This window comes from Sciurus vulgaris (genome assembly GCF_902686455.1).
Source record: "Sciurus vulgaris genome assembly, chromosome: 6".
NCBI classification, from domain to species: Eukaryota; Metazoa; Chordata; class Mammalia; order Rodentia; family Sciuridae; genus Sciurus; species Sciurus vulgaris.
The window spans coordinates 13,919,622-13,943,059 of NC_136466.1; positions in this window are offsets into that span (position 1 = coordinate 13,919,622).

Genomic DNA, 23,438 nt, shown 5'->3' on the forward strand with positions numbered 1-23,438 from the left:
TTCTTTTTGAATAGATTGTAAATAACAGTTTTCCTCCTTGAACAAGGAATCTGATAGTCAGCTGCCCCACAGATTGTAAATTCTATTATACTTTGACCTCTGGTGGTACATTAATAAATTGTTTTTCAGAATTACTTAAAATATCATGCTTCAATTTTAGATAATTTTCAATTAAATTATGAGTACAGATGATTTTTTATTATTTATCATACGACTGATAACATTTCAAATTTTCCAAGCCTTTTTTGGGAGGCAGGATGCTAATCACTTGAAAGAATAGCAGTTCAAAAAGGAAGCAAGTAAGGGACATAAATTCAAATAGTTTTTCATTTGGTTTTAATGTCAATCTAAGGATTCCATCAACAGAAATTTTGGTTAATTCTGGAAAAGGAGGCAACTCATTGACACCTTAATTTTTCCCAATATGAAATGTGTAGACTGTTACCTTTAGAATAATTGAGAATGCTTCTTTAAAGTACAGAACTCAAAGTTTCTCTCCCTGTCCCTCCCCACTCTCCAGTGGATCAAAATACCTCTGGTTAGGGACTAAGAGTCTATGTTTTAAACAAGTTCCTAAATACCTCTCAACATTTCTGAAGATTTTAGAAACCACAATTACCTAAAACTCACTTATGAGGGTGACTTTGTTGTAAGCAACAGAAAATGCAATATCTATTGGTCATAAGATTGAAATGGCAAGGGTTATTCTTATGGCTGCAGAATGGCATAATTGAAATAGATTCTGGTTCCTGTTCGTGTCTCAGTCTCCTCACACTAAGCTGGTTCTCTTTGCAATGAGACGTTTTCCTGACTGGAAAGAAGTGGGCTCCGTCTTCTCCAGAGGGTTCATGCTCTTCCACTGAGAGAAATGGTTAACAAAATGCTTCAACAAGAACCCCTGAATTTGCATGACCGGCATTGACCTGCCTAGCCCTGCAATGAGAGATGGATTTATTTCCACCGAGTAATAAATCGATGGATAGAGGGGTCCTATAAACAAAAATTGTGATACATTGACAAGAAAAATGGGTATGTGATGACTAGGGAAACATGCCTGTACATGTAATCATATACACATATGTACATAGGTGTGTCTGGGTGCGTGTGCACACGTACCTACAGAGAGAGACAAAAAGAAAATGATGCAAGAGTGCAAAATTCTAGGACAGTAAGTGTACAGAATTCTACGCTGACTTTTTTCTTCAAGAAAAGATTGGGTCCACCTTTCATAGTGTCTACTCTTTTGGAGGTCAGGGATGACTTCAGCTTGGGAATTACCAAGAGAATTAGCTGGAAACTATGAAGCAATGGCAGTGTCTCAATTTTAACTGAGGACCTTTTCTTTAAGAAGAAAATAGGTTCCTCTGAGAATAGACTATTCTGGGGTTTCCTGCAAACCCTCTGTGTTAAACAAAATAACAAAAAGGAGCCAGAAAAAAAAATTGATAAACCTAAAAGTAGGAAAACAGAAATCGAATATACTGGCTTAGATGCCTCATCATAGTAATCTCTTCTCTACAATCTAATTATGATTCCCAACTGTTTTCCTGCCAATATCAATACAATGCTTTCTTGGAAACTGAAAAATTATTTTGCAAACTGAACCAAAGCAGTAATAGACCACTTTGAAAAGGGAGGACTGTGGAATTAGTTTACCTAATCTCAATTGTTCCAGTTACTAGAATGTTTTGGATTCTTCAGCTGGCCTCCAAGAGACCTCTGATCCAAATTTCATTTGTGTTCAAATATTCTGTGGCCTTGCCCTTTTGAAATAGATGTCGCCTCTTTCCTCTTCTAACACTATGTACTTTGTCAATTACATTGAACTAGTTCAAACCACCAACCTTGTGCAGGTAGCAATTCAGTCTTACGTTGAAAAACAGGTAAAATATGAACACAATGGGATTAATTTCCAACAGCTCATTTGTGTTTATTGATTTGCAATTTCAATTGTGTAAATGAATAACAGTGTATCACTGAAAGAGTTTTTGTTCTCCACAGAGACACTTCTGGGAATCTCCTCAAAATTTGGATTGCTATTTATTTAATCCATGTCACTTGTATTTGAGATCTATTTGGCTCATGTACTGAGGTTTTAGAAGTGAAATGAGGCCCAAATCCTGGTTTTAGGGATTTCAGCCAGGTTGGTGGGACAATGAGAAAGTGAGGCTGTCATAACTGCATGCTGGGGGTGCAAATGGGTTGTTATAAGAATGTGCCATAGGACAACTATGCTCCAACAGGGCTCGTGCGCTGTTAGGGAGGGTACCCTTCATAAGCATATGGACAAAAAGAGGAATCAGAAATTAAATTATTTTGACAGGGTAAAGCATTGACTCACAGAGAACAGCATGCAAAAGGCCTGGAAAAGGGATAAGTATGATACCCTCAGGTCTCAGCCTGTGTTTCCTAAGATGTTAGGAGAAAGATGAGCTCTGAGAGGGGAAAGTGTCCAGATGACACAGTCCTTGAATTTTCTTGTGATGGAGATGATGGAGATTCCAAAGGAAATGATTGACAATATAATTGAGCATTACTATGCACTGTGCATTTTTGTATCAATTAATCTTTGCAATTTGATTAGGAGGGAAACTGAGGCACAAAGGCTCAGCAATATTATCTCACAATCCCCAGTCAGTACTGTACTAGATGTTGAGAACCACTGTGAGGCTGCAGGAGACTTCCACTGCATTGCACCGATGTACTACAAAGGAGTGCTTTTATTTTAAGTAGAAATATACTTAATGTAATTTCAGAAGCATGAATTGAGAAAGAGACAAGACTGGAGACTCTAATACTGTGTGAACAGAAACTGGAGATTGTACAGAATTAGGAGGAGGAAGTTGTTTGCAGTGTATATGGACCAGAGGGATGGATGTTATAAATACACAGCCAAAAAAGATTGGGAGAACAAAGATTCTAGGATGAATCCCAGGGTTATAGCTTTGGGAACCATAAAGAAGTGTGGATAGGAAACAGGATTTTCTGTTATGAATTTGGAAAATATAGAAGGAGAAACAACATCTGAGAGCGAAACTTTATGAGTTCAGTTCTTGACACAGTGAACATCCAGGAGGTGAGATTCACCACACATCTTTAATGAATGCTTCTGCTTCTCGTAAGTGAAAGCTTATCACAGTGAAGAATGAGTGAGAATCTTCCTTTCATCTGCTCTCCTTCCAATTCAAGGTGTAACTAAAAGTCCATTAGAAGTCCCTCCTAAGTCCCCACACCTGCACTTTTCTTAACTGGTTTATCACAGAGAGACAGCTATTCTCACCTATCTCCTTGAAGGAGGCATGGATCATACTTATTGGGAAGACTACAGCATAAGGAATCTTCAAATATGGGGTTCCTCATGTCCCTGAGTCTGCACTCCAGTGACCCACTCCCCCTGAAACAGATTTACAGATATGAGACTTCCTTTGGGTCCTAGTTTGAAACCCCTGATTATTTGATTTAAAGAAGTTCTTATGGGACACCTTATTTAAAAAAATTCAGCAATCCACGTTTCTTTTACAAGACTGTCCCAACTTCCTTTATCTTAAGCGAAGTGACTGCCTTTTAGTTTCTTTATCTCCAGTCTTAACAAAACTTTGAGGTTTATTTGTAACTTCTGATGAAAGTTGTTTTCTTTGTGACTGCATCTGTCCTTACGCAGCTCATTTTCAGTGCACTTCTAAAACTCAAAATGGTCACTTTGCCACAATGCTATAAAATAAAGTTTGAAATTCTTAAGTATGGTGACAAGGTGCTTCATGTATTAGCCCCCTTGGACCCTTCTGGCTACTTCTCTAAATTGTCTCCCAAATAGACAATGTGTCAGATGTGCTACCCTCTTTCTCAAGTCTCTGATTTCTCTAAGTTGCTCCCTCTGTTGGAATTTCCTGTGCAGATAGTAGACAAGCATTTACCCCAAGGGCATTACATACTTAGCTAACAAAGCCCAATTTAAATGTTAATTGGTGTTTCTCTCTGAAGTCTTTCTTGATCCCCTTTAGCAGCACAAATTGCCTTATATCCCAGCATCACTTTACAATATATTCCATCATATATTGTAATACCTATCTACGGATAGATCTCTGTTATAACTCTTCTCCCACTGTATGAACACAGGTTTTCCTAAGCTTGTATTCTCAGAATTCTTGTGTCTTAGAGTTTTTTTTTTTTAATGTTTTGAGTTTGTGTTTTCATTTCAATAATAATCTAAAACAATAAGTTTAAGCACATTGTGAATCATCTGGTGGAGCATTTACAAGTACTATGGCACTTGTTAAATGCTGGCTTGCTTTACATTTTTAATCATGTTGGAGATGAGTCACTCTCTTTCCCGTTGTGTGTCAATGAGAAAAGAACAGGGACGCATTTCTCCCAAGCATAGACCGAAAACATACTCACAATGCCACACACACACACACACACACACACACACACACACACACAAACACACACAAACTTCATGTACTTCAAGGAAACAAAAATAGTAGGAGAATGGCTACATGTAAGTTTTTGTTTGTTTATAATTATTTAAAAGTTAAATACTATTTGCTATTCCTGTTTTATTGATGAATACATTTGTGTAGTAACCACATAACATGACAAATTTGTGTTGTACTTTTAAATGATTTTGTTTTTAATTTAAAATGGGTTTTAAAACACTCAAGGTTGAGAAATAACGTTTTTGTGATTTTCTTTTCCCCTGTGTTGGGAAAAGTGATTTAAAAAAGAGAGAACCTGTTCTGTTTATTAAAGTATTCTTGTATATAACACAATCCTGGAAATAAAATAAGGACTCAATAACTAGTTAAAATACAGATATTTGTTTTCAAATTACAGCAATAGTATATAATTTTCTACCTTAACCATTTTTAAGTATATAGCTTGGTAATATTAAGTTTATTCACATTGTTGTCAAACACATCTCCTTAACATTTTCATCTTCCAAAACTAAAACTGTGTAACAATTTAATGACTTTCCATTTCTGCCCCGTGCCCATGTATTAGCCCCCTAGCTACCACTATTTTACCCTGCTTCTGTGAATTCCACTTCTTCAGTCTGCTTGAATGTGTGAAATAGTGTAGTATTTGTGCGTTGTGTGACTGGCTTATTTCACTTGGCTTCATGTCCTCAAGACTCATCCATCTTGCTACACATGTGATATTGGACTCACCTTGTAACATTCCATTGTATGTACACACCATACTTTATCAACCAACCTGCCAACAGATACCAAGATTGTTCTGTTATATAATTTAATATAATGCTACTGTGACATTATTGTGCAAATATCTCTTCAAGATTATGTTTCCAATTCTTATCAGAAACATTTTATACTAAATAGGAACTAAGAGATCATCTCCACTTCCTGGACACCAATAGGATCACATTCAGTCTTTCTTACTGATTCTTGTGCTCCTGTTTTTAGAGACAGTACCTGACATCCCTTGAAAGTATTAACAGGCATTCATGTTTCACATTAAGTGATTATTAATAGAGGAAGAATTCTGATGTGTAATTTTGCTTCTGAACTCATTTTGCTCTGTATCATTGTGTTAAGACAGGCTGAGATTCTTCAACACTCATTACACATTTTTAGATATTCTATAAACAAAGGCTACTTAATTGCAAATAGTTTTAATATTATGAAATTTTTATGAACTACACAGAATTAATAGAATTAATATGCTACAATACAGACATTAACCTTGCATTTGATGTCAAATTTATTTATCATGTTTTGAGGTAGTACTTTTGCTTTTCTATTCTTTTCTTTTTTTTTTCTTGTCTCAAACATTTTTGAGTCACTTGATAATAAGGTCATTGGCCCAAAACACCAGCCTATAATACTTTATGGACTGGACATAACTGAAGATTAACTATTCCTCCTTTATTTATTTATTTTTTTTATTGTAAACAAATGGGATACATGTTGTTTCTCTGTACATGGCGTAAAGGCATACCATTTGTATAATCATAAATTTACATAGAGCAATGTTGTTTGATTCATTCTGTTATTTTTTCCCTTCCCCCCACCCCTCCCACCCCTCTTTACCCTCTATACAGTAGTTCCTTCCTCCATACTTGCCCCCCTCCCTAAACCTAACTCTAACCCTTCCCTCCCCCCCATTATGTGTCAACCTCCACTTATTAGCGATATCATTCGTCCTTTGGCTTTTTGAGATTGGCTTATCTCACTTAGCATGATATTCTCCAATTTCATCCATTTGCCTGCAAATGTCATAATTTTATCATTCTTTATGGCTGAGTAATATTCCATAGTATATATATACCACAGTTTCTTTATCCACTCATCAATTGAAGGGCATCTAGGTTGGTTCCACAGTCTGGCTATTGTGAATTGAGCAGCTATGAACATTGATGTGGCTGTATTTCTGTAGTATGCAGATTTTAAGTCCTTTGGGTATAGGCCAAGGAGTGGGATAGCTGGGTCAAATGGTGGTTCCATTCCAAGTTTTCTAAGGAATCTCCACACTGCTTTCCATAGTGGCTGCACTAATTTGCAGCCCCACCAGCAGTGTATGAGTGTACCTTTCTCCCCACATCCTCGCCAACACCTGTTGTTGCTCGTATTCTTGATAATCGCCATTCTAATTGGGGTGAGATGGAATCTTAGGGTGGTTTTGATTTGCATTTCTCTTATTACTAGAGATGTTGAACATTTTTCCATATGTTTGTTGATTGCTTGTAGATCTTCTTCTGTGAAGTGTCTATTCATTTCCTTAGCCCATTTGTTGACTGGACTGTTTGAATTCTTGGAGTAGAGTTTTTTGAGTTCTTTATAGATTCTGGAGATTAGTGCTCTATCTGAAGTATGATTGGCAAAGATATTCTCCCACTCTGTAGGCTCTTTCTTCGCATTGCTGATAGTTTCCTTTGCTGAGAGAAAGCTTTTTAGTTTGAATCTATCCCAGTGGTTGATTCTAGCTTTTATTTCTTGTGCTATGGGAGTCCTGTTAATTTCTCCTTTAAATCTATATAAAGCTAGTCTTCATATTTTATTATAGGATATAAGGAAATGAGTTTAGAGAGGGTCCTTCTTGCACCTAGAGTATCACCTTGAACAGAAATAAAGATAAAATAAATGTTGGAGTCCAAGAAATCTTTCTCAAGTTTTAAAAAGTTGAAACCATCAATTAAATTAGAAAATCCAGAACACAGAAAAGAAAAAGTGGGCAATTCAGTGTGTTTAAAAGCTCTAAAGGAGGTATTCCAATCTGGGGTGGTTTCAGACCACTTCCTCTTCAGTTATCACCAGGATCCCTCTTGCCCTTCACTTTTCTGATCTCTAATTTCCTAGTTTCATGACTCATTCTGCAGGGTGAGAAGAAGAAATTGTTCTCTCAAATCAAGAGAAAAGTAGAAATGCTGCACTCTGGAATCTCAATTAAATGTATGTCTTCAAAGGCATTTAATATTCACAACAACCTGCTACATGGAATACTTGTTTAAAGCATCATAAAAACTTAACCTGACTTCTGCCTTTTGAAAGAGCAGTCATCCCACAGTTACTGCTGAACTGCTACTTGGGATTGTTCTCCATAGATAACTGGGGGCTTGTGTGTAAACCAAAAGGACTTTCCATGGGAATCCTTTAAAAACATACAGTGAGCAATCACATCAAAATATTAATTTGCACTCAAGCACTCGATACCACAAGACACTCCAATTATCTTTTACCGTTTAAGCCAGAAGAATTTCCAGGCTTTAAACTAGTCTCTGAAGAGATTTAATTCAATATTACTTACCCAAAAGCAGCTAGCATGCTCTTTTTTTGACCTTCAGGTCAATGAGAGTGACCCAACTGAGACCCAATCAAATCTAAATATGTCCCCCCTGAAGAACTATTCACAAGGTTAATTGTATCTTGGTTCTACTTGCTGAATAAAGAATCAATTAAAGAGAATAGCAAAAGAAGGCATGAACAGCTACATGGGATACAGAGAAGAGAGCCATATTAGGAAACAGTGTCCCTTGGCTTCCCATTCTCATGGATCTCGACTAAGAAGGAAATAAAGCCACAGCAGAGACGTTGTTGAGCTTTCCTTCATCACTGTAATCAATACCTATTTTACTCTTGCATCAAATCATGTTATTTGTAAATCCACTCAGGCCAACACGGATGCACACAACAATTTAGTTATTGGTCCTAACAGCAAAGTCCCTTAGAGTTGAATGCTATTGAGGTGTGTTAACTCATGGAATTGTAGGGAAATACAATATCACATCATTCAGTTGTAGCAACAGGGTATGGGTGTGGGAAGGGAAGGTCTGGTGGAAGTACTGCTGTGTATTAACTTTCAAGGTTTATATGTGGGCCTTGAAAAAATCATATCAAAAGAGTCCAATTTATAAAGGAAGATAATGGGAAGAAGAAGAAGTGCTTTTTACAAGAAATACAAAAAGGGCTGGAGTATCTAAATCCTTAACACTATGCTCAGTTATAGAATATACTAATACAAAAGACAGGGAAACTTTTCTTTAACATCCTAAAAATAAGGACAATAAAACCCATTTGAGGGCTCGCAATCAAGCATTACTCTAAAAGTTTTATAGACATCTTTTTGTTCTTCAGCACAATCCATAAGGAAACTGAGGCTGGAGAGTTCAACTTCTTTGGTCAGGGTCACCAAGAAAGGAAAATGAGGATGATAGAATCGAAAACCTTGCAGGTAATTCTTTATGCTGAACTACACTCTCTATCTACCTGTTATCAAACATAAGACACACAGATACAAAACAACCCAGAGAGTATGAAACCTTAGAATAAAGTCATAACAGGTAAGGAACGGGCAATTACTGAGGCCTCGTGGAGGGTGAATGTTGATAGACTAGAATGGAGGGAACAGTTCCAACAGTTAAGACTGTTGGCCTTCACAGGCTTGCCGGGGAGCCGAGATCTCTAGGCAGCTGATGAGTGTTGATTATCCAGTTTCCAGTATTAGCAATTGTTGGAATATTCTGAACAAAGCAAACGTGACATTTCACCAAGTCATCTAGGAAGAGATGAGGTTGGAGACTTTGGGCACAAATCTTTGTTTCCCACACATGGTCACCAAAATGAAGTGGAATTCTGACTTTCTTTGACTTTTTCTTTCCTTTCTTTTTTTTTTTTTTTTTTTTTTTTTTTTTTTGTGCTGTACCAACAGTGTTATTTGGGGGTTAAAAGTTGTATTCACTTATTCTATCATAAGAGTCTCTCTTACCCTGTGTATTTATCAATGCATCTATTCATTCATCTATTTGTCAATCCTTCTTGGATCTCAGCTCTGTATTCAGTCCTAAACTTGAGCATTGGTGTGTATTCATTGATAGGATATTAATAAACCTAGGCTTGCTGGTTGTAAGCTTCATTCTGACAATCTTCTAATTTGTAAACAGCCTTAACCCTAAATCCTTTTGCCTAGGCTCAATATCTAGCTCCTTCTTAAAGTATAAATTCCATGTCAATCCAATCATTTACTTAGGAAGACAAGGGATGGTTTATCCATTTCTTTCATGAATCTGTTGTTCTCTCCTCCCTCCTAAAGCCCCCTTTCCTGCCCCTCCCATGAGCTCATTGTATTTGGCTTAAATGAGGTCAGAACATCTGACCTTTTCATTGGCACCTCCAAAGCTTCACAGTAGCTCTATTGCGTTTCCCCTTCAACAGCTACTACGCTCAGAGTGTTAAGCTACAACTTGAACTACCAGGATCAACATTGGAATCAGCAATAGCTTTCAAAGGTAGCTAACTGTTTACCAGGTCTCAGGAGGAAAAATGGCTTTCAGTATAATTCTTCCCTTAAAGAAGCATGACTAAAATATTCAAGAGGTGTGACTGGGAGACACAGGGCACCTTAGATTGTCAGTAGCTATGGGATACAACCATCGGTGACTATGATGGGAAGCCATAACAAAAAGACACATTATCAAGTGCTGGAGGCTCTAGGAACACCGCTCATTTTTATCATATAGTCTATCAAACTCTGAGGACAAAAACTAAAACCACAGCCATTTCCTTTATGGTTTCACAGGCCATATTTTGACTTTTTGCTCTCTTTTATTAATTTTTTTAATTAAAATCTTTTTTTATTTTTACAGACTGTGTTTTGATTCATTGTACACAAATGGAGTACAAATTTTCATCTCTATAGTTGTACGCAATGTAGATTCACACCATTCATGTAATCATACATCTACATAGGGTAATACTGTCTGTTTCATTCTACTATCTTTCTGTCCCCCACCCCCTCCCACCCCATTTTCTTCTACACCATCCAAAGTTCCTTCATTCTTCTCTTCCCCCCTCTACCACCCTCCCTCATTATATGTTGCCATCCACTTGTCAGAGAAAACATTCGACCTTTGGTTTTTTGGGCTTGGCTTATTTCACTTAGCATGATATTTTCCAACTTCATCCATTTACCAGAAAATGCCATAATTTTATTCTTCTCTATAACCTAGTAATATTCTATTGTGTATATATACCACAGTTTATTTATCCATTCATCATTGAAGGGTATCTAGGTTGGTTCCACAATCTAGCTATTGTGAATTGAGCTGCTATGAACATTGATGTGGCTGCATCACTGTAGTATGCTGATTTTAAGTCCTTTGGGCATAAACCGAGGAGTGCAATAGCTGGGTCAAATGGTGGGTCCATTCTAAGTTTTCTGAGGACTCTCCATACTGCTTTCCAGAGTGGCTGCACTAATTTGCAACTCCACCAAAACACCTCTGCTAAAATGCAAATGTGAAGACCCAACATGGGCAAAACCTGAGTTTCAAAACAGAATACATTGTTGATATCCAAACGTGTGCTAGGGCTTTCCAGAGTGGCTGCACCAATTTGCAACTCTACCAGCAACGTATGAGTGTGCCTTTTCCCCCTCATCCACGCAACACTTATTATTGAATGTGTTCTTAATAATAGCCAATCTAATTGGAGTTAGATGAAATCTTAGGATGGCTTTAATTTGCATTTCTCTAATTACTAGGGATGATGAGCACTTTTCCATATATTTGTTGATCTTAATTCTCCAAGCAAGATCTAATGAGTTCTGTGAGGGAACTTACTATGATCTTCTAAATGGGTTCAGAGTAGCAACATAGGTCAAATTCACTGAAAGGTTTAGCTGGGTAAGGACTCCTCAAATGTGATGCTGCCCACCTTGTGTCTGTATTAGTGCCTCTTTGGATGGCATATTGCTTAGGCAAGTGAGAGAGATGGAGCTTATAACTTTTAGTCCCAAAGAACCCTGGAGTAGATAGCCTTCTCATCATAGAGTTGCTTTTACTAAATACCAATTATACATGGCTGCATCTAGGGCTAAACACACAGTCCATAACCTCTACTAGGCTCTTCAGAAAACGTCTTTCATTTATTGTCCCTTCTATGAAGTGTGTACTCCCAGGAAGTAGTAAGCATCAAGCAGCTGTTAATAATTCACACTTTAAAGCATTTTCCCAGAAACTGGTCACCTACTGAGATGAGAAACTTTCCCAGTAGGACCTTAGCTAAGTTTAATCCTTCTTTCCCATTCCTCACTGTGTCCTTAAGCTTGCCTGAATTAAAATGGGCCACACACAGCTGGAAAGATGACACATTGCTGCTTAATTTCATAAGTAAAGGAGGATGATACACAGTACACTCCACAGATGCAGTCTTATTCCCACAAAGTACACATCCAGCTCTTGACAAACTTCATGAGACAGCTGTCTCTGACTCTGAATGCATTGCTCTTTCACTTAGGTAGCCCTAGACCCCAGAAAGAATTTTAATTTTCTTCTTAAGCTAATCAGTAGAGAATTTTTTCCAAAATAAAAAAGAAAAATAAGTTCACTTCCATTTTTAATACAACTTTATTTAATTTCAGGGAAAGGGAACCTCTCTCCTTTCTCCCTCAAAAATCCTAACTTGAAACTATCATCATCTGGGCTCTGACCACTCCCTACTTCTACCACTTTCCATAGACATTGATTTCCACTCAACATTTTAAACATTACCTACAGAACAACTGAAATAATTGTACATAAATATTATGTACTGACACATAGATCTTAAAATTAATATTGATATTGATTTTTAAAATTTACAAATTAGATCAATTGCACCACTCTCCCAGTGAACACATTCTTTTTGCATCATGAATAACACCCAAATTCTTTGCCATAGTCTATCAGGTTCACTTGATGTTTTCTAGCTACCATACAACTTCAATTCTTATTTTTCCTTACTGGTATCCAGGCACAATGCCATTCTCAGATTCTTCAAATGCACAAAGTCTGCCCTGACCCAGGGCCTTTATTTTGACTATTTTGTGAGAACTTCCCGTGACCTTTGTCCTCAGAAACTCTTTACCTGACCTTTCCATCAGAAATACATCTTCAGCCCTCAATCACTCTCTAACATAATAACATACTTGACTGCACTTAGAAAACATACTGCTTTCTGAAATTCCTTATGTTTTTGGTTTTATTTCCTTTGTATCTTCTTTCATTAAAATATGAGCTCTGGGAGGGCTAGATCTTGGCTGTTTTAACCATATCTAAATCTCGGTAATATAAGTAGTACCTAGTTCACAGTAGTAGAATTATTACATGTTAAACAAGTTTACAAATATCACAACTCTACAGCTAAGTAGAATCTATTGTTTTAGAGGGAACAAAATCAAAACAGCAAACCCCCAAGACCTAGAACACCAGCCAATCAGCTGATACCTCCAGAGCAGCTCATGGGGATACTTCTCAGAAAGAGGAAACATGCACCTGTAAACAAAGAGGACTCATACATGTGGCCCCCTGACCACTGAAGACACAGATCCAGTGGATCTTTACCTGAAACCCTTATCAGCAGTGCAAAGGGAAAAGCTACATTGAAATAGGATAGCTCTTGAGGTTTCTCTATGGCATGAGCTAAGAAAAGAAAAATATGAGATATTCAAGGATTCTGTATTGGTAACATTGCATTTTCTGTGAAACATTTCTAACCTATTGCAACTATTTTGAATATATGCTTTTAGGTTCAATTTGACATTTCTTCCAAATATTTTGGAGGATGTTTTTTCTTCTTCATAACCTTCTTCCAGCACCATGGAGAGCTTCAGGATAAAAAGAGAACTGTGGTGATTTTCCTACTAATTAGTTGCTCTTATTAAAAAGAGCAAGATAATTGATTTTAGGATGCACTACCCCTTATTAAGACCTAATTAAGCTGTATATCAAAGACTAATTAAATGGCATTATTCCATCTCACTGATGAGTCTTGATGCTTGGTGAATAGATTTGGGTGGTAGATGAATACTCTTGGAATAGATTTCACAGCCAGACAGATAAATATAGACGAAGAAGCTGAGTAAAGGGAATTTTCGATTATCTAAACCTAACACACTTATTGGTATTTCTTCAGCCTGACAGTTTGAAATGCACAAAATGAAACATTTAAATACAAACTCAGCACTGTGGTAGGATGGGGAACAATGAAAGAGCGCTGCTGGAAAACAAAATTTAAATATGTCATTAATCCTTCTAGTGAAAAGGTGGGCTGGGGAATTACAGGTATTTATTTATTTATTTACTCTCTTGATGAGTCAAGCTACTCAGTCTTGATGAGCCTCGGATAAGAGCTCAATTATGCCATCACGGATGTCTGAAAATCTAACATCACTTTAAAAGTTGCCCATCACCCTCATTGCTCTGTTGTTCTTTGGACTGCAGTGGATCAGGGGAGGAAAGAGGGAAGTGGCAAGAGACAGTATCATGGTAAGGATTTGAATACACTGCAAACCTAGGTATTGATGGAAATAGAGACTGATCAAATAAAATCTGCCCTTAAAAATATTTGGAGAATAAGAGGTATTAAATAAGACAAATGTTTTTCAGAATTTGATCTTACATTAGAAGCGAATATTTTCAACAGCAAATCATTCTGTGATAAGTCAATATTCTATTTGACAAAGGAGATCAGATGCCAGTACTTCAAGCGTTATGTAAATTTAGTCTCTGCTTCAACCCCATCAAGCTGACCTTGGACTGCCAAGTCTGTGTCTTCAAGGCAGTGTCATTGTGACAACAGAAACTCAACGTTCCATTTAATCTACGGGGTCACAACCCCTTGGATTATAGTGGGCAATCTCTCAAATTCTTTGGTCCCCTATAATGCAAAAGCTCTTGAATAAACCACAAGATATTTGCAGAAAGTAATGATTTCACTATACAGCTAGGCTATATTTGATTGTCTTTAATAGTTACCTTCGCTGGCAGTATAATAATTTGCAAACAATAACATCAGTCATATGTCACTTTTGCACTCATTACTGGCCAAGGTATAACCCCCAGAACCAATAATCTATACTACTGAACATCTAAATTAAATGTCATTGTGTACTAAGTGCAGGTTATTCATTTGAAACTGAACTTTTGCAACTCTAACTTGTATTTTGAATTATCTGAAGGACATCTACCCTTGAACTCTTTCTGCATTAATACACACAGAAGTGGAAGAGCCACAATGTCTCTAAGAAAAGCTGCACAAATAGGGAACTGAAATCTCTATTACAGGAAAATGAGTAAACAATTTATTTTTAGCTCTCTTTACAGAACTGAGGGGCAGGAGATAAAGGGTTTGACTCAAGTTTCTCAAGGTTGTCAACCTAGGAATTCTGCTACATTCAATAGAGTTTATCATATTTAGAATGCCTTTGAGATGGAGTTTCTACTTTATTTTTCATTTCATGTAAAATTATGGATTTTAACATAATTTTGGATAATTATACACTGCATATGATTGCTGAAAAACAATCAATTAGTACGAACTGTAATTCTTTCTTTTGTTTTGCATTCTGTGCCTGTTTTTCCTAATAGAGGTGAAACATGAAGAAACAGTGAAGATAGGGGGTTTAATTAATCTCTTGGGCTTTCTGTCTCAATGGGAACAAACCTTTCATGAACCCAAATTATGAATCCATAAATCCATACACATAATCAACAATATTAATAAAATAGAAATGAAGACCAATTTATTATGTTCTTTGAGAACCTTAAGAGAAAAATACTATTGATATGGTGGAAGAAATATTACTGCATCATGGAAGACAAAGACTCTGATAGAAATTTTAAGGCAATAAGGAAAGAAAAGGTACTTTTTGATAATTGAGGATAGTCAATTCTCTGCTGGTTGGTTCACAAATATTAAACTGACCATATCCTCACCTAACTGCCCACAAAATTACTTGAGTGTTAGTTAACCTTGAATCCAAGCTCATGTGGAGACAGAAAGTCTCAAGGAAAGAAGCAAAAATGTTTATCTGCACACAATGCCTCAATGCCAAATATAGAGCAGGCTTTTTCCAAAGATGACTCTGAGAATGTTAGGGGAGAAAATCATTATGCATCAAAATTTTTAACCTGAACTTTGAAGTTCGATGAAATTCTAGCTCATTAAGAATGGATGGTGTAGCACAATAAAATCAGCTGTTCAAAATATGCTTTGCTTTCAGGAAACTGACATTCATTTATGAACAATCTGCATGTCCAAATAACAATCAAAGTATGATGTGTATGATCTCCTCATGGCCGCTGGCTTCTGCTTGGTGGCAATGACAGATGAGAGCCGGATTTGTGCTTGATTTAGGGTTTTTCACAGCTTGTTTCAAGCCAATTGCCAGTTCAGAAAATGCAATGACTCTCAGGCCTTATTGATAATAACTTGAGTGGGTCACTGTCCCCATCCCTGAGACTTGAAGTGACTTGAGGTAAAAGTAACAGAACTATACAAAATGAAAGACATATTTGAAATGTACTTTTTCTATTTTAGTTGCTGGACAGAGTTAATGTATTTCTTTAAAGTGTATGGGAAGCATATTCTATGCACTGGTTTCCTTACAAAATCTTCCTTAAGCTCTCCTTTCCTTTGTAATTACTTGTCTTATTTCTTCTATTAATTAATTATATGCTTATGTTTTAGAAAACTGGAAGGAAAATGTAGTCCCTTATCAGGTAACAGTACAGCTGATAAGTAATAAATCCTCATCAAATTATGAATTCTTACCTTTGTTTTCTTTTCAAAGTTACCTGTTTTTGTTTTTTTCTTTCCCTGTTTTCTAGTTGGTATTATAGTGGCTGTTTAGTTAAGGTACACATAGTATCTCCCAAAATTACTAATAACTTCAACAAGGAAATCATCTTTGTTGTTGAATGCAAATCCTTGTGTACAGGTTCAGCCGTCATTTATTGAATAAATGAATGTAAAAATTGATGTAAGTAATAATGGATATTGAAAGATTAATTTCCAAAGCTGGTTAGCATTGTCTACAGTTGTAGTAGATATTTCCTTACTTCTATGAACATGAGAAGCACTTAAGTTTGTCCTTGAGTACACTGATTTTTAAATGTTTTAAAAATGTTAATCGTAGTTTGAAAGATATTTTGCCTTGTGATTCAATTCTTACATATAGACATTCATATATAAATGCATGGCCTGAACACACACAGATACATGTTATTACAACAAAAGTCTCATGAACAGTACTTACCCTTGTGGCCTCTGAAATATCTCCCACTGAGTCATGCCCTCTGCAATCTCTGTTTGGGGCAACAACTGTGGATATGATATAATACTACTCTTGATTAATTTGCATTATATGAAAATAAGAAGGGATTCTTCAAAAATGATTAATGTCCTCCCTAGACCCTAACCAGTTGAATTTAAGTTAATGAAAATGGAGATTTGCCTGGGTGGGCCTTTGCTAACCAGGCAATCTCTTTCAAAAGGGGTCTAGAAAGAGAAGACTGGAAGAAGTAACAGACTCCTCTTGAAGAAAGTGGATACCTCTAGATCTATAAGGAATTAAATTTGACTCCAACCACGTGAACTTGGAGGACGACTCCAAGACTAAGAGATAAGACCCAATCCAAGTCAATATCTTAATTGCATCATTGTAAGATCCTGAGCAGATTCCCAGCTAACCTGTGTCCCAAGACCTGACCTACAGAAGCTGTGAGATGTTAAATAAATTATGCTAAAACTGGTAAACTCATAGTCATTTGTTACACAGCAGTAGAAAACTAGTACAATCAATTTCATTTTTCTGTTTTTAAAGTGCTGGTCACGGTCAACAGTATTGACAGCATGTCAAACAACTGACATTTCAGAAATCACAGTTATATCTTAAAGTCATCTTTTCAATGATGCCAAAATATTTACTGACAGAATTTCATTCCCTGAGTTAAAGTAATTTATGTTTAGAAACTCTCTTAAAGGTTAGAAGCCATTATCATCCATTCATATCATCTGTTATCAATTTATTTATTCACTTTCTAAAGATTCCTTACAAACCAACTATCTACCAGGTATTGTGCTATATATGGATAGCACTGATGAGCAAAATATACATGGATTCCCATCCCTTAGAACTTTAAGTGTGAGGGTTTGAGAAAGACAAAGAAAAAAAAAATGAAAAAGAAAATCTAATGACAATTGTTCAATAAACAATTACTAAAAACTATTTCAAATATTGATCATGTTTTTTATTTTATTGGTTAATCATGGTAGAGATAAATATGAATATTATGTAGCCCATATTTTATTGGGAAAATAAAATGGATAAATAAATAAGTACTTTATGATAAGTATATACTGTACTCAGTGTTACCAGAGCAAAAGACAGTAGAGAGTGATTGTGTTAGCTGGGTTTCCACTGCTGTGATAATCTATCTGGGATAATCCACTTTTGAAAAAATGCAAAGGTTTATTTTGGCTCACAGTTTCAGAGGTTCCAGTTCGTGGTTGCTTGACCCCATAGTTTTAGGTCTATATCATGCAGAATGGCAGCCAGTGTGAGGTAAAGCCAAACTGCTCCCCTCATGGCCACAGGAAAGAAAAGATGGTAGCAAGGGAAGAAAGTGGTTGAAGTCCTCACATGACCCCAATGACCTACTTCCTCCAAAGAGAACCTGAATCATAAAATTTCCACCACCTTCCAATAGCACCATTAGCTGAGAAGCAAACCTTCAACCCATGAGCTCTGGGAGAACATTTAAGATCCAAGCAATAACCATGATTAAACACCACCTAGGGAATCCAGGGTGGGTGTCTAAGAAGAGTTGGCATTTTATATGGAACCTCTGGGTACAAGGGATCTGCAAACTATATCAGGTGTGGAAGAACTTTCAAGTGTGACCCTTTTCTAGAAGATGTTACTAAGGAATTTGGTCTCTGAGGTGATGAAAATTACCATAAACTTTTTGTTTCTAAAGCAGGAGTTTGACTTAAAATTGTAGCCTCAGAATAGAAATTGAATCATATGAATTGTCCCTATGAGCACCAACAGAATATAGATTATTGACTAATCAGTTGAGTTCTGCATGGGTAGAGGTAGAAAGAAACTCAAAATTAGTCCTAATGTTTTTGGTTATTTTCTAAGATTTCTACTAAAGTAGAAAACTTGAGGTGGCCAAATGGAAGGAAATGCCAGTAAACATCTGGTTAGGAGTTTGAGCTGGACTTCCAACATCTTTCAAAAGGAGTGCCCCTAATCAACTCTTGAAAATCAACTTTATAACTTATGCTGCTCCTGAACCTAGTTTGTATGGTTCTCTTATTGTTAAAGCAACAAAACTCTTCCCCTGTGCTCTGCTCTTTTGACATAGCAAATGGTGGTAAAGAAAGAGTAACTATGAAAAAATATAGAAATAAATATCATGCAGTTTATGCAATTGACTTATAAGATCCTGTTTCTTGGGTTCCTCCTTGTTTTAATAAAGTTTTTTTGATTGCTTTTCTAACCTACGAAAGGTTAGGAGCACCACATTGTGCCTGTAAAGCAGAGCCTGCTGCCATTTGTCAAAGGCTTTGCATTTCCTCTATAATAAAAAATAAAGAAACTGATGGAGGAAAGGGAATTAGCTTTATCTAAGGTCCAGAAAAATAAAAGTTGTTTTAAAAAAGAAACCAATATCTCTTCTAGCATGAATTTAGTGATTGATTTTCAGTATATTGGAAAACATTAACCAGTTGCTTTGCATGAAAATTCATGCTCAGAACACCAATATCCTGGTGGTCCTGTGCTATTTCACAACAGAAAAATAGGATCTTATGAAGAATTTTATAATCATTATCCACATCCCAAAACCATAGTATTTAGTGATTTAATTAGGCTTTTATACAAGATTTAATAGTGTTTGCAAAATTTTTCTATTTCTAGGTGATTGATTCATTTTTTAAAATGGAAACTTTTTTTTTTAATATGTGGACAAATACCAATTCAGAAAATATCACTGAGTAAATAATTCACATCTTAAAGAAAACACTGTACAAAATTTAACAGAGGCTGCTGTTTCTCCTGTGCAGTACAAAGGTGATTCTAAAAAAAGATCAACTCTAGATACTTATTGGTTCCGAGTATGATGACTGCTAACATCCAAACATGTTAGAAAGCATGGACAGCTGAATTAGACCTCTCACATCCCAATGTGCAGAATTTTGACCTCTACCAAGAGATGTGTAGCTAAGCCTGAAATTGTCTTTTATAATAAATCCTCAGTTACTCATGGCCTCAGGATCATGATCCATTTGATTTTTTTGGCAGATTTTCACTATTAAGAAATGCAAATATTGACTATGAAAAAATGAAAGCATTAATATCATTTAAATTTGCACAGTGTTCTGGTCATATGAAATTAATCATTCAGATCATCTCACTCTATTTATTATTTTCATAATAAATGTTAAAGCACTCATATTTTATTCAGAATCCAAACAAATGTAGACTATATAAAAATAGTCAGAGAACCATCTTTTCAAAAGAAGTCATTAAGCATAAGGTTATAGACCAAGGCAAAACACAATATGTCCATATCTAATCATTTGATTATAATTCATTGTGAAGATATTTTATATTTATTTTAATGAAAGAAAATGTGAAGACTTTAACTCATAATACATGTTTTATATGTCTTAATCATTTAAATTACACTTTACATTTATTCCTTACTGAAAACTTACTAAGCACTCAAAGCTTTGGTAAAAAAACAAACAATAAAATATAACTAAACATAAAACCGGATAAGTAGGGAGTTTAGTGGTACCCAGGATAAAGATAGGCTCTTTCCAAGAGAGAATCTAATCTATCTTTATTTTGTTTCTACCAAAGGGTAGTTGGTGGATTTCTTACAATGTTGAAGATCAAAGAGAACTGATTACTTATTTCACTTTCTGATTGCTTTGATACACTCTTTTGCTCTATGGTGTTTCTGAAAAGTGTAATTATCTTTCTCCTTTGGAAAATTTATTTTGGGACAGTTGGCAGAAAAACTGTCCCATGCTCCTGAACATGCTTACTACACACATACGGATGAATTCTACATTAAGAATCTGCTACTCAGACTTTCCAGGTAATGAAGCTATGTGTCTTTGTGCCTTGATTAAGTTTATCTGCTTCTCAACTCTGAATGAGAACTGAAGATTGTTTTACTTACCTCAGGTCATTGTTTGGAGAATTAAAATAAAATAATATTTATACCATATAGGATCTGGCACATGGTAAGTACTTCATAAATATTGTTCATTATTAGTGGTAGTTTTTGATAAAGCATGGTATATTTTCTCAAGTAGTTGATCATTAGAAAGAAAATCTGGCATGTATACAGTGAAGTAGCAGCATTTATACTTTTGATTAAAATGAATCCAAGCATACCAAAAGAGGAAGATATACTACATCTTTAAAAAAAGTTCTACCAGTTTGCTTTCCCTCTTAAAGTAGGCTTCCACTTCTAGTCTCTCACAAAGGAAAGTCACATGGGAAATAAAAAAGAGTAACAAGAGAAGTTAACTTGGACTTTAAGACTACCAAGGATTTTTGTCTAGGTAACTTATATTCACTCCCTTTACCGTGTGACTTCTCAGTTTTTTATTATAGAGACACAAGACATTTTTTTTTTTCACTCTAATAATGGCACCACCATGAGATTTTCTCTGGTCAAGAGACTGAGGCAGAAATGGCAGCATAATAAATCTAAGTCAAAACCTTTGGAGAACCCCTAATTTCTTCTGTCCTCTTGAAGTTTTGCCACCTCAAGAGATCTTGGTTAGGCTTCTGATTTGGAGAGAAGAATGAGTGACACATGTAGCAGTCACAGTAGCTGAACCATCCCATCTTAGCACAGAATAGCCAATGGCATATCAGTCACCAGAGTTCTGTGCCAATTAAATGCTTAACACCATTGCCACTAAGGTGTGAGACTGACTTTCAGTTTCAGTGCAGAAGATGTGACCACACAAATGATTCCAACTTGTTGGAGTATTAAAATTAACTTTTATTTTAAAGAGGAACCTTAATTTCGTCAAATCACTAACTTTAACCATATGCTTAAGGTCTTCTTCCCATCATTCCATTACATAACACACATCTTGAGCAAATTCTGCAATTGTTCTCTTCAGCCATATTTTTAAAAATAGACCAACCACAAAACAGTGTGGTACTGGCATATAGACCAACAGAAGAGAATAGGGACATTAGAAGTAAACTCACATCTACGTTCAAATGATTTTCAATAAGTATGCCAAGAAGGCTCCATAGGAAAAGGACAGTTCTTTCAACAAATGGTGTGGGAAAACTGGAAAGCTATCTACAAAGAATGAAGTTGGGCTCTTAATTCATACCACATATAAAAATTATCTTGAAATAGGTGAAAAAACATTAAGGTAAGAGTTAACAACTATAGAATTTTGGAAGAAAATATAAAGGGAGAGATTCATGATATTGGATCTGGCAATGATTTCTTATATATGACATTAAAAGCACAGGTAATGAAAGAAAAAATGGATAAATTGGACTTCATTAAAGTTAAATTGTTTTAAAGGATACTTTTAGTAGAGGAGTTAAAGCAACCCATAGAATTGGAACAAACATTGGCAAAGCATGTATGAGGGACTAATTAATTCAGATTATATAAAGGAGTCTTAAAACTCAACTGAAAAAACAAGTAAAAATATGGGAACTGTTTGAATAGACATTTCTCAAATGAAGTTACAGGAATGACCAAAAGAAAACAAGGAAAGATGCTCAACATCACTAAGCATTTGGAAAGTACAAATCCAAACCGTAGTGAGATACCACATTATACTCACCAGGATCAGGGAGAAAGGAACAAAGAAAGAAAGGAAGGAAGTTTGAAGGAAGGAAATAAGGGAGGTAGGAAGGTAGGAAGGGAGGAAGGTTGGGAGGGAGGGAGGAAGAAATAATATGCTGAGGACGATGTGGAGAAACTGGAATCCTTGTGCATTGCCGGTAGTAATATAAAATGCTACAGACACTGTGTAAAATAGTATGCTGATTCTTTAAAAATTGAACATAAGCATTATTATATAATCCAGCAATTCCACTTTTGGGTATTTGAAAATTTGAAAGTAGAAACTCAGTAGATAACAGTGCTTGCAGTACCATTATTCACAATATCCCAAACTGAAATGATCCAGGTATCCATTATCAGATGAGCAGTTGAACAAATCATGACATAGACATACCAGGAAATATGATTCATTTCTTAAAAAAGGAAGGAAATTCTGACACATGCTGTGTCATGGATAAACCTTAAAAACAATTTGGTAAGTAAAATCAATCAGTCCCAAAGGGTCAATACAGAATAATTATATATACATGAAGCAATTCAAGTAGTCAGAATCCTGAAGAGAAAGAAGAAGGTGGATGCTAAGGACTGGGATAATGGCACTTAAGTTTTAATGGGTATAAAGTTTTAGCTCCAAAAGATGAAAAAATTCTGAAGATATAGGTGGCAATGATTGAATAATGATGTGAGTGTACTTTCTGCTACTGAACCAACTGCATGCTTAAATATGGTAAATTCCATGTTATATACATGTGTTAGTCAACTTTTTATCACTGTTAACCAGTAAAAATAAGGAATATAAGAAAAGGTTTATAGTTGGATGTTTCAGTCCATGGTTGTCCTAGGCCTGAGGTGAGGCAGAACAATATGGTAAAGGAGGGTTGCTCAGGTCATGGCGGCCAGGCGAGAGAGAGAGAGAGAGAGAGAGAGAGAGAGAGTGAGTGTCAGGGTCCAGGGATAAGATATAGTCCCTGAGGGCATGTCCCCCCAGTGACCTACTTCCTCCAATCATGACTCACCTGCCTACAATTTTCACCTCCTCTCAGGCGAACTTTCAACTCCCAATGGATTAATCCGCTGATTAGGTCATAGTTCTTAGGATGCAATCTCTTCCCCAAAGCCCCACCTCTGCACATTGCTACAGAGCTCTTTCAGCACTTGAGCTCTTGGGGGACATTACAGATCTAAACTGAAACAACACATTTTACTTCAATATACTTCTCTCTGCCATTAAGCAAATCTCAAAACTCACATCCTAAATAGGGTACTGGTGAGAACAAGAAAGCAGGGTGTCGGTTGCTGTCACTCAATT